The sequence below is a fragment of the Ambystoma mexicanum genome, chromosome 14 (assembly GCF_040938575.1).
Source record: "Ambystoma mexicanum isolate Mex_15411 chromosome 14, UKY_AmexF1_1, whole genome shotgun sequence".
Taxonomy (NCBI): Eukaryota; Metazoa; Chordata; class Amphibia; order Caudata; family Ambystomatidae; genus Ambystoma; species Ambystoma mexicanum.
In genome coordinates this window covers 230,011,600-230,024,417 of record NC_090940.1, presented here as the reverse complement: position 1 = coordinate 230,024,417, position 12,818 = coordinate 230,011,600, and positions in this window count along the sequence as shown.

The following is a 12,818-nucleotide window of genomic DNA, read 5'->3' as shown; positions in this document are numbered from 1 at the left end:
GGCCTGGTGGAGGCTGCCCCTGGTGGCTGGGGGGTGGGGGTGATGGGCGACATGAGTGGGGGCCTGGTGGAGGCTGCCCCTGGTGGCTGGGGGGTGGAGGTGCAGGGAGACATGAGTTGGACATGAGTGGGGGCCTGGTGGAGGCAGCCCCTGGGGCTGGGGGGGTGGGGGTGGTGGTAGACATGGGTGGGGGCCTGATGGAGGCTGCCCCTGCACTGCTGGGGGAGGGGGTGATAGGGGACATGAGTGGGGGCCTGGTGGAGGCTGCCACTGGTGGCTGGGGGGTGGAGGTGCAGGGAGACATGAGTTGGACATGAGTGGGGGCCTGGTGGAGGCTGCCCCTGGTGCCTGGGGATGGGGGTGCAGGGAGACATGAGTTGGACATGAGTGGGGGCCTGGTGGAGACTGCCCCTGGTGGCTGGGGGGTGGGGGTGGTGGTAGACATGGGTGGGGGCCTGGTGGAGGCTGCCCCTGCACTGCTGGGGGGTGGGGGTGGTGGTAGACATGAGTGGGGGCCTGGTGGAGGCTGCCCCTGGTGGCTGGGGGGTGGGGGTGATGGGAGACATGAGTGGGGGCCTGGTGGAGGCTGCCCCTGCACTGCTGGGGGGTGGCGGTGGTGGTAGACATAGGTGGGGGCCTGGTGGAGGCTGCCCCTGCACTGCTGGGGGGTGGGGGTGATGGGAGACATGAGTGGGGGCCTGGTGGAGGCTGCCCCTGCACTGCTGGGGGGTGGGGGTGATGGGAGACATGAGTGGGGGCCTGGTGGAGGCTGCCCCTGCACTGCTGGGGGGTGTGGGTGATGGCAGAAATGAGTGGGGGCCTGGTGGAGGCTGCCCCTGCACTGCTGGGGGGTGGGGGTGATGGGAGACATGAGTGGGGGCCTGGTGGAGGCTGCCCCTGGTGGCTGGGGGGTGGGGGTGATGGGAGAAATGAGTGGGGGCCTGGTGGAGGCTGCCCCTGCACTGCTGGGGGGTGGGGGTGATGGGAGACATGGGTGGGGGCCTGGTGGAGGCTGCCCCTGGTGGCTGGGGGGTGGAGGTGCAGGGAGACATGATTTGGACATGTGTGGGGGCCTGGTGGAGGCTTCCCCTGCACTGCTGGGGGGTGGGGGTGATGGGAGACTTGGGTGGGGACCTGGTGGAGGCCGCCCCTGGTGGCTGGGGGGTGGGGGTGATGGGAGACATGAGTGGGGGCCTGGTGGAGGCTGCCCCTGCACTGCTGGGGGGTGTGGGTGATGGGAGACATGAGTGGGGGCCTGGTGGAGGCTGCCCCTGCACTGCTGGGGGGTGGCGGTGGTGGTAGACATGGGTGGGGGCCTGGTGGAGGCTGCCCTTGGTGGCTGGGGGGTGGGGGTGATAGGGGACTTGAGTGGGGGCCTGGTGGAGACTGCCCCTGGTGGCTGGGGGGTGGAGGTGCAGGGAGACATGAGTTGGACATGAGTGTGGGCCTGGTTGAGGCTGCCCCTGGTGGCTGGGGGGTGGGGGTGTTAGGGGACATGAGTGGGGGCCTGGTGGAGGCTGCCCCTGGTGGCTGGGGGGTGGGGGTGCAGGGAGACATGAGTTGGACATGAGTGGGGTCTGGTGGAGGCTGCCCCTGCACTGCGGGGGGGTGGGGGTAATAGGGGACATGAGTGGGGGCCTGGTGGAGGCTGCCCCTGGTGGCTGGGGGGTGGGGGTGATGGGAGACATGGGTGGGGGCCTGTTGGAGGCTGCCCCTGCACTGCTGGGGGGTGGCGGTGGTGGTAGACATGAGTGGTGGCCTGGTGGAGGCTGCCCCTGGTGGCTGGGGGGTGGGGGTGATAGGGGACATGAATGGGGGCCTGGTGGAGGCTGCCCCTGGTGGCTGGGGGGTGGGGGTGATGGGAGACATGAGTGGGGGCCTGGTGGAGGCTGCCCCTGCACTGCTGGGGGGTGGCGGTTATAGGGGACATGAGTGGGAGCCTGGTGGAGGCTTCCCCTGGTGGCTGGGGGGTGGGGGTGATAGGGGACATGAGTGGGGGCCTGGTGGAGGCTGCCCCTGGTGGCTGGGGGTGGAGGTGCAGGGAGACATGAGTGGGGGCCTGGTGGAGGCTGCCCCTGCACTGCTGGGGGGTGGCGGTGATAGGGGACATGAGTGGGGGCCTGGTGGAGGCTGCCCCTGGTGGCTGGGGGGTGGAGGTGCAGGGAGACATGAGTTGGACATGAGTGGGGTCCTGGTGGAGGCTGCCCCTGCAGTGCTGGGGGGTGGGGGTGATGGGAGACATGGGTGGGGGCCTGGTGGAGGCCTGGTGGAGGCTGCCCCTGGTGGCTGGGGGTACAGGGGGACATGCGTTGGTGGGCAGTAGTGCAAGGTGACATGTGGGTTGGCTGTGGTGTGGGCCACCTGCAGGGGCTTTGGAGGGTGTAGAGGGAACACCTGGGAGGACCCACATGTGCAATTCACGTGTGGTGCTCCCCGCGCACCCCTGTAATACACGTACCCTGATGGTATCGCGTGTGATACTTCCCGTGCACCCCTGCAATACACGTACCCTGCTGTTTTTGCATCTGATACTTCCCGCGCACCCCTGGAATACACGTACCCTGATGGGATCGCGTGTGATACTTCCCGCGCACCCCTGAAATACACGTACCCTGCTGTTTTTGCATGTGATACTTCCCGCGCACCCCTGAAATACACGTACCCTGCTGTTTTTGCGTGTGATGCTTCCCGCGCACCCCTGGAATACACGTACCCTGATGGAATCGCGTGTGATACTTCCCGAGCACCCCTGAGATACACGTACCCTGCTGCTTCTGCGTGTGATACTTCCCGTGCACCCCTGCAATACACGTACCCTGCTGTTTTTGTGTGTGATACTTCCCGCGCACCCCTGGAATACACGTACCCTGCTGCTTTTGCGTGTGATACTTCCCATGCACCCCTGAAATACACGTACCCTGCTGCTTTTGCGTGTGATACTTCCCACGCACCCCTGGAATACACGTACCCTGCTGCTTTTGAGTGTGTTACTTCCCACGCACCCCTGATGCACACGTACACAGGACAATCGCGTGTGGAACTTCCCGCGAACCACTGAAATACACGTTCCCCGCTTGGCGTTTGCTGTTTGCTGAACTGGTCCAGGGTTGGCGCAGCCCTTTGCGATTATTTGGGGATTTTGAAGGCTTTTCCTTGCGCGAGGGCGTTCTTGGGGGCGTAACTGGCGCTGCTGCAGGGTCGCTGCGCCACGCTGCGCCACGGCTGGTTTTGGATGCGAAAATCCATGAATACGCTGTGCGCGGAAATCGATTTTAGCGCATGCGGCTGTGCGCCTGCCGCGTGCGCCACTTTTGTGCGAATTTCTATGAATTACCCTGTCAATATATATATATATATATATATATATATATATATATATATATATATATATATATATATATATATATATATATATAACTTTAATTAAACGCACCATCTGAAAAAATAGCTATATAGAAAACAGTACAAAAAACCACCAGTGGTGAAAGAACACATATTATGCAAAGATAGAAATATTCAGTACTCTGGGTAATGAAAAAGGGGTGAAAAGGAATCAATGATTGTGTAAGGATATGTTCTTGTATGAGAAAAGGAATTAAACATGACCTAAGCAGTCTCTAGTGCCCATAGATGGACCAGCGGAGAAGTTAGCAGTCAATAGTAAACGTCACGCTGTTCTTCTGAGCACTGTGCCAGTGGCTCAAACCAGGCTGGAAGGTGGCCATCATGGGGTCCCAGACAGGTAGAAAGCATAGAGTTAGGATTGTGCTGCACGTCACTGCAGTTTGAAGCAGCATTTGAAGAATACAGATTGTGAGGGCCACCAGAGAAGGTCCGGCTGCCGATGGATGGTTCGATGGCTAAGATGCTGGTGAATGGATGCGCAGTTCGAGCCAGGGTGATTTGATGCGTTACTCGACGGATGCTGTGCCATGAAAACCCCGCAGTCGGTTCAACTGCAGATTGGCAACGAAGATGCTGGCAGTTTGAAAGGCAGATCAAACAGGGCAAGTTCAGTGGTGATCTTCTTGTTCAAACAAAGGCAATGATATGCTCAGCAGGCATGGCAGCGGTCAACTTAAATTAAGTTCCCCATTGAAATGTCCTGTATTTTTCAATTGCCCACTTTATTTATTTATTTATTTATTTATTTATTTATTTATTTATTTAAATTTTTGTAACACCCACACACCCGAAGGTCTCAGGGTGCACATGAAAAGAACAAGACTAACAACAGAAATAAGCACCAAATTGTTAGGGCTTCATGATTGTTGCAATGTTTCACCGGGAGCCAGTGAAGCTCCCTTATGGCATTGGAGACATAACAACATCTTGAAAGACCGCAAGTAGCACGGACAGCACGGTTTTGGATTACCTACAATGCTGTGAAATTAGCCTGAGAAGTGCCAAGAAACAGATTGTTCCAGTAATCCAGGCTGTGGCAAGAAGAGATCTGCTCCTAGGTGAGATAAAAGGACAGATATGGCCAAGCAGTTTGTTAATGTAGCTGCAGGAGGCTCGAAGATATGCAAAATGAGGCTTCATGGTAAGTTTGACGTCAAACATGACCATTAGAGTCTTAACACTCTTGATCACTAGGATGATGGTTTCAGCAATGATGAAGCTTTGGTAATCTGCAGGTCGTTTTTTTTAGCCTGGATCCAGAGGCAACAATCAAAGTTCAGTTTTGGCAGTATTTAGGGCAAGAGCATTGGCAACCATCCAAGCCTGGATGGCGCTGTAAATCTTATCGAGTGACACTGCATCCTGTGCGTAGATGCCAGGAAGCTCCAAGACCACCTGGGTGTCATCAGCATAGTTAGTATACCGGACACCCAGGCTATGCAAGAGCATCAAAAAGGTAGAATGTAAATATTAAAAAGGGCAGGGAAATGCAGGAACCCTGAGGAACCCCACAAGAGATGGCAGCAGGGGCAGATTTCGCATCCTCCAAAGCAATCCTGGCATTACGAGGCCCAAAGAATGATGCAACCCATTGGGCAGAACCACCCGAGTAACCCACCAGATCCCTCAGCCTAGAAACAAGAAGAGAATGATCCATGAGGTCAAAAGCTGCTGAGAGATCTAGCAGCATCAGGAGAGCAGTATGGACTTCCGATCTAGGATTTTAAGCCAAAAGGGCGCGTTCATAATAGGAGGATAGTTCTTTGCCTGAAAAGGATCAAGATTGTTATTTTTCAAAGGTGCAGTGATCTAAACTTTTTCAGGAATAAGGGAATGTGGCCTTCAGCCAAGGAAAAATTAACCAACTTCGTGACCCAGGGAACTAGGATGTCCAGGCAGTTCTTAAAGATGGTAGAAGGACAGATGTCACCATGACAAACAGTGGGCTTCATGGCACCTATGATTTTAGCTATTTCTGCCTCAGTACAGGAGGTAAAAAAGAACTCATTCCTTGTAGTAGGTAGAGGGAGTTTAGTATTGTCCCATGCGAGGGAGAAACAGCAGAAGTGGGGGAAGCGCTCTCAGTTGCTCATAGATGGAATCCTGGTGTTTTGATATTTGGAGCTTGAATACATCATGAAATCATTGACACCAAAAAAACAAGGAGGATCCTGGGTGTCCCTCTGCCGGACATTAGTCCCGGTTATGAGAGCCTTACCCAGATTATTAAGCTCACTATGTTCCACACAGGAGAAATATCCCAAACATATCAGTCTTTCTCCTGCCCTAGAGCAGTCCAGCACCGAACTGCTAGGCAATTCTCCTCTGAACAAGGGTACCAACAGCAATCCCAGACACGTGTTTCGGTCTGGTTGGACCTCATCAGTAGGGTGGAGCTGTGCCTCTCTAAAAATAGTGAGCAAGGATTCCTCTAGTAACTTAGCGTGAGACCCAAAGTTACTTAAATATGCAAAAAAACAAGGGGGGTCCTGGGAGTTCCTCTACCGGACATTAGTTCCGGTTACGAGAGCCTTACCCAGATTCTTTAGCTCACTATCAGGCAGCGACTTTGTTGGGCACTGGGCCTGTGGCTGACTTGCCTTCAAACTCTCTTAGGACCATGAAAAGTTAGTTAGAACTGGATTAGCTGCAATAATGGCTTATTTTAAATTCCGCACTGCCTGTTTATATTAGGAGGAGGCTGTTGAGAATGGGGATGTTCACCAAACACTTTGGGCTGCTTGTTTAATATGTCTCAACTAAAGGACATCCTCAACTAAAGGACATCCTCATTAATTCCTATTGAAAAGTGTTGTAACCCATCTGATCTGAAGAGGGGTGAGAGGGTCAACCACTTTATTCAAAATATTGGTGAGAAAAAAGGCCAAAAATGTTGCCTTATCAAATTTTGTAAAACCAATCATGTTAAGGTTTAAGATGGGAACATAGTTTCTCCCGAGTGAGCCTCTTCAGATTTCTTGTTAAGTCTTAGGAAAGCATTGACTTTGCAGCGAGAGACTGGATGGTGAACCCGGGAGGAGACAAGATGGTGATCAGACCATGGACAGACCAAGAATGAAACGTCGGAAAGGGAGAGACAGTGGGATAGAATCCAGCCAATGGCGTGGACACTAGTGTGGGTATGACCAGATGGATACCCATTGTACATACCCCAAGATGTCGAGGGAAGTTAGTAGGGAATTTGTTGGCTTCTCAGAGGGGTCATCAGCCCAAAGGTTAAAATCACCAAGCACAATAACAGGTGTTTTAGCCTTGGTACGTTAATTAGGAAGGCTGATGAATTGCTCTTCAAACAAAGGCATGGCATTGGGTTTTCTATAAATGACAAGAATAGTCAAAAAGACTTAATGATTGATCTTAGGTTTTAGCGTAAGGGTTTAACATTAATTCAGAGTCTTGCTGGGAGTTAGATGAACCTTTAGGCGTTTGTTATAGAGAATGGCAAACCCCACCATTTTGACCCTGACGATCGCTCTGCAACATGTTGTCATTAGCTGGGCTAGCTAAAGTGGCCTCCAATGGAATAGAATTGTTCAGCCAGGACTCCGTGATAGTCAGAAAGTCAGGTTCGGAGTGCGATCGTAAGTCCTCAACCTCAGATCCATGTTGGACAAGAGATCTAGTATTCAATAGAGAGAACCGAAGTGGAGTATAATTATGACAGTATAATTATTGTGGAATAATTCTTCTTAGCCCCTTTAAGTATACATGAGCTAAAAGCTATGTTGTGCTCTGCTCCTTCCACTACTTATTTCAACACTGCAACCAATCCATGTTTTCTTGCATCTCTGGCCAAAATCGAGCTCTCCGCAATTTAAAGCTCTTCAACAAAGGCATGCCATTAAATTATTCTTTGAGCATTTCAAATTCTCTCTCTTAAGCCTCATCCCATTCATATTTCACCTTCTATTTGAGTAACAATCTCATGTTGATAGTTTTGTCAATAATGTGTCTATGAATTTGGAACTGTATTGCACATGCCCATAATCAAATGTAATTGATCCTTATCCTCTGGTTCAGGCATGACTAATTTCGTGTTTACCAAATCCCTCCTTGGTTCAATGCCATCCTTCAGTATTCTGTATCCCAGATACTCGATGCTGTCTTGTCAATGTAAGACCTTTCCCCCCTAGTATTTTGAGATCCTCTTTGAGCATTTGATTGTGTTCTTTTTGATCTTTTCCGAATGTGAGAATGTCATCCTGGAAACATACCTGTTTGATTCTTGAACAATTCATGCGAAAAGGCATGTGATTGAATTGAAGTAGACCCTCTGACATAATGAAAGCTATAGATTCTTTGACTCTTGATGAAGTTTATTCTGATGAAATGACAATCGTAAATCAAGCTTTGAAAAGACATGGGCATCCCATAGAGATGTAGAGATGTTTGGCAATGGGTGCCAGTCTGAAACAATACGCTTGTTAAGTGCTCATAGATAAACACATAGTCTAACTTTCCCATCTGCCTTTGCTACCACTACCAATGGTGACAACTATTCAGAGGTTTTGATTCGCTGTATGATCCCTTCTCTCTCCATTTTTTCCAATTCCGCTTTCACTTGTTCTCTGATCAACAAAGGAACATTTGTCAGTTTTTGTTCAACAGGCAGGGTAATTTTTAACATCCTTATTTGATTGGCAAAGCCCTTGAGACATCCTACTTCTTTGTTGAATATTGCTTCTTCCATATCTTGAAAACTCCTAACTACTTAGTCTGCATTTCAGTTTCATTACATTTCAAACACTTTTTGACGCAACCAGCTCAGCAATTGTGATGGTCCTTAATTTGTAATGTACACCTTTCCCATTGCTTCTATTCCTTTTAATTTGAGCTTCGCTGAGAGCCATCCTACAATATTGATCTTAGCACCACCATATGCTACCAGACCAGTATCCACTGCTTGGAGATCTTGAGTGCAAAACATTTTTTCAAAAATGCACTTTGGTAGCACAGTGTATTTGGCTCCAGAGTCTATCATCGTGCATACAGGCACAGCACTGATTTGCATTATGTCTTTAGGTTCTTCCAAATCCTACAACACTGTGAAGACAGCATCTCCGTCTTCCTCATCTATTAAATGGATGCTTTGTGCCCTACAGCACTAGGTCAAATGTCCTTTCCTTCTTCATGTGTTGCACACTATGTTCAATGCTGGGTAAAGAGGGTTTCTGCCAGCATGTCCCAGAGTATCACATCTGTAGCATCTACACTGTTCTTTTTTTGATAATCAGACTTACGGGGTGATGCTGTGTTCTTACAGGATACTTCCCTTTATCCCCTTTTATCGTATCAATGGCAGCTGCTTCAGCAGATCCCAAAATGATCTCCACAACCCCCCCTTCTCTTTTTTTCCAGAACTTTAACACATTTATTAGTGTGTTTAACTTCTTTTGCTACACGTAGTACTTCTTCCAGTTCTGGGTCACCTTTGGACTACAGTCGCTCTCATATTTGTCCATCACTACACTCCAGCATAAACTGGTCTCTCAATCTTTCGTCGGTTTGCAGCCCAAAGATTCATGTCATAGTAAACCCTCTCCAAACTGTTATGAATTGCTCCACGGTTTCACCTTCCTATTACATACTCTTTCCAAACGTGTACCATTCTAATATCACACAAATGTTCACCTCAAAGTGTTTGTCCAATTTAGTTATGGACTTCTTGTATTCATTCAGATCTATTGAATGCTCTGCACTCAATTATGGTAAATCGTCAAAGTTGTCTTGGCCAGCCGTCCAAAGACAATGCATCAAAAGGGATTTGTTTCTATGCTGTAGTTGATCCAGCAAACTGCGTTTGCGTAATGTTCAAATAATTTTTGCCATCTTTTCCAATGTATTGATTGTTGTCCTGGTGAAGCTAGAAAAGATATAGGTGCATATATATTCTGGAGCATATTGATTGCTCCGCTGTGGACACCACTATCCAATTGGGCAAAAATATTGATTGACTAGTGGTCTAAGGTTGCTTCAGTTTTGTGTTGCTCTCTTTCATCATATCATATGGTATTAAGTCTCTTTTTTTGTTCAGTGTACTATTATTTATTTATTTCCTTACTTTTTATTTTGAAAGGTTGTAGTCCTTGGGTTTCTGGGCTATTGAGTTCCAATTCCCCTTTATTTATTCACTTACAGCACATTTTGAATGTCTACTGCTGCTTTATTGCCATGATGTACAGTGTCAGCCTTCTGTCACAGTAACACTGCTAGAGGACTACTCGCAGCCTTCTCCAACTGGTGTAGAGTCTAAGATGCTTTACAGAGCTGCATGTGGCCTGCTCCCTATTGTACACAGCCATGCTGTAATAAGCAGCGTCCTCCAGTGGCCTTGACATTGCCTCAATATGACGGCGTGTGGTGTACTACTCCAATGGGAGTGTGCTCGCACCAGTGACTCCCCTTCAACCTTCAGGCTGGAGTCTCACATGCAGCACTGTCACCCCAAACATATTAAAGGTAATGCCTCATAAAGGTTAGCCACTTAGCATCATCCTATTGCTTTCTCTGATGCAGATCGATAGTGATGCCGAAAGGCATTGTGGCCAGGCGTAGCTGAGCGATTTCTGATTGGGTGGAGCCCCTCCTCAAGTTCGTCGCCACTTGTAATGTCAACACTTCACTCAGGTGGGTTTGAAGATATTTATTTGTGATTAGTACAAATCAATACAGGGCCCCACGTATGTGCGCCTTCTCCTTGCTCCCTTCAATGGATATTCCTTCTTTCCCTCAATCTCTTCCCAAATTTCTCATTCTACTTAGAGTTCCCCATCTGGAATTCTAGTAAACATCAAAAGTGTTGATGGTGAAAGACAGAGATCCTGGCTGGTTTGGCTCTCATGTTGCTGAGATTCCTAATCCAGGGGCTCAGGGAAAAGATAGCTGTGTGTGCTCCTTCTCCCAAATACAAGGGAGGCTGGGAAACATCTGGAGGGTTCCTTAATCTCTGGTGAGGTCCTAGCTACCAGTGTAGCTGGTGGGGAGACAGGTCTTGCTCCAGCAGCATGTCACCCCCAATGTGCCCTGGGATGGTTGGGGAGCAGAGCCTGCCTCTGCCTTGGAACACCTGTCTTCATGTCACAACTGGAGGATTCGGGAAAGGATTGATCTCCCAACAAGGTCCAAACGAATTCATCTTGAATTCTTAACATCCAAAAATGAAACAAAGAAGGAGTGGTAGACCCCCTCTTTTATAGGCAAAAGTCCAAAGCTGATTGGACAAAAGCAAGACTGGTTTAAGGGGTCCAATCCCTGTACTTGTGACAAGTGGTATTTGAGGGTCATACGGCTTTGCCCCTAACCTGGTGGTGCTTCTGGCGGGTTACCGGCAAATGTGCCTTACTGTTACCGATGCTCAATATCCCAGGAGCCAGCAATGGCAGTAAACATTTATTTGCTGGTAGGGGCCTGAACTCATGAACTCTAGTTCACTGCCCCTACCGGAAAACTCTGAGTGTGCTGGTCCGGTAAGAATGTCAGAACATGTATTATCAAAGTTAAATACTTTTGGTTCTTGACTTTGAAAGGGCAACTTTGTGTTTTTTTTCTTTTTCTAATTTATTAGGGGGGATTCCCACCAATTCTACCCTTTAACCCTCCAATCTCTGGCCCCCACCACTCCCACACCCACATGTCCCATACCCCTTAAGACACATATGTATATTTACATCCACAAAAGGTATTTTGTCAAAGTGAAGTACAACAAAGTATTTCACTTCGATAAAACAATGGAACACCCATCAAACTCCCTTTGGTCTAGAGCCCCCTGATGTGGGACTATTCCTTTTGTGCTGAGAGGCTGTCTTGCTGGAGAGAGGTGTTACCTGACCTCACAAAGGATCAAAGGACAGACAGAGATTTTCAGTCTCTTGTTCTGCTCACTGGCAGGGACAGGCTGTCTGACTAGAATTCACACAATACTTCCCCAAATGGCCTGGGTTCGCAGTGTTGACTTATGATACACATCAGATGTGGCTTATTATAGTTATGTGAATTATTATCCACCATCCCCTTCACTGAGGTAAGGCTTTATGTTTAAAGATTAGACTGCCACCACTGTAGTAATTCCTCAAAACTATGTGGTTTTGAAACAGGGGTACCAACTTAAATGCACTGTTTGCATTGCAGTGACTTGGCTTTTGCATCAGCTGTCAAACAGGGCAACTGTGACCTCTGAACCTATTTGTACCACTGGAGAGCGGGTCCTACATATCAGGGGACACGTGTAGCAGGGCACAAGTGTGTATTAACTAGTTTTTGACATGGAGCTTATGAAAGGGAGGTCTGATTAGCAGGCCACCCTTTCTGAAATGGAATTACCCACATCATTGTATTATTTAATACAAATTAAAAAAGCCAGGGTTTCTACATGCTTCCAGGTGGCAGTTCCTCAGAGTTTGTCCCATCACACTAATGCCCTGATTCGTGGAATTATTCTCGTGTAAAATAAGGGATTTGCATGCTATTCTGCCCGCAAATCCCGATTTGTCAAACAGGGATTCGGGCACAGAATGGCACGCAAATCCTATTTTTACACGCAAATAATTCCATGAATCAGGTCCTAAGAATGGTTCTTTATGTATTGATTTTCATGTCTTTCACAATTGCCCTTCTCTATATGTGGTGAAATGGGTCACTGAATATGAGGGCAGTATGGCAGACATGCATTTGTCCAGTGACCAGTTGTTTATTTCCTTTTGTAAGCCCCATCGTCCAGTTTCTTCCACTACCCTGGCTAGATGTGTTATGTCATTAGCAGGTATTGACGCTTGTATGTTTGGAGTCCAATCTGCCAGGGTTGCTATGACTTACACTGATTTTTTGTCAGTGCCAAGTTTGAGGTTATACTCATCTCTGCTTAGTGGTCTCACTAGCATTTCTGTCATACTCTACTGTAAGCCTTTTGTGCAGGCTATTTCTCTCCTGGTTCCCAGAATTTGCACCTGGCATGATACATTTTCACATATGATGCCTTGGATTTGGGCATCATTGACGTATGCAGTCTTCTTCCTGAAGCTGGTTGCATTACATGTGACAGTGGATGTTAGAATAAAGAAAGATGCATAGGATTTGATGATGTTGAAATAGAAGGACTATTCTGATAGGTTAATGGGCAGTGACTCACTTTGAGAGGGTGTTTTTAGGGGCTGTGATATTTACAAATACTTTATCTGTTTCACTTTCTTGCTGCTGTACATTTTAAACAGAAAAGAGATTGAATAGTGCTTGCCTCTGTTGGGATGGGAATGAGCCTATCCCACCCCCCTAGGTGCTTCCAAATAAGGCAACCTCCATATGAGGTGATATAACATACAAGGGGGCAGCAATCCGCATTACTGGGCAACATGTAAATACCCTGCAGTGCTTAGAAGTAGATGCCTGACACTAGAAAA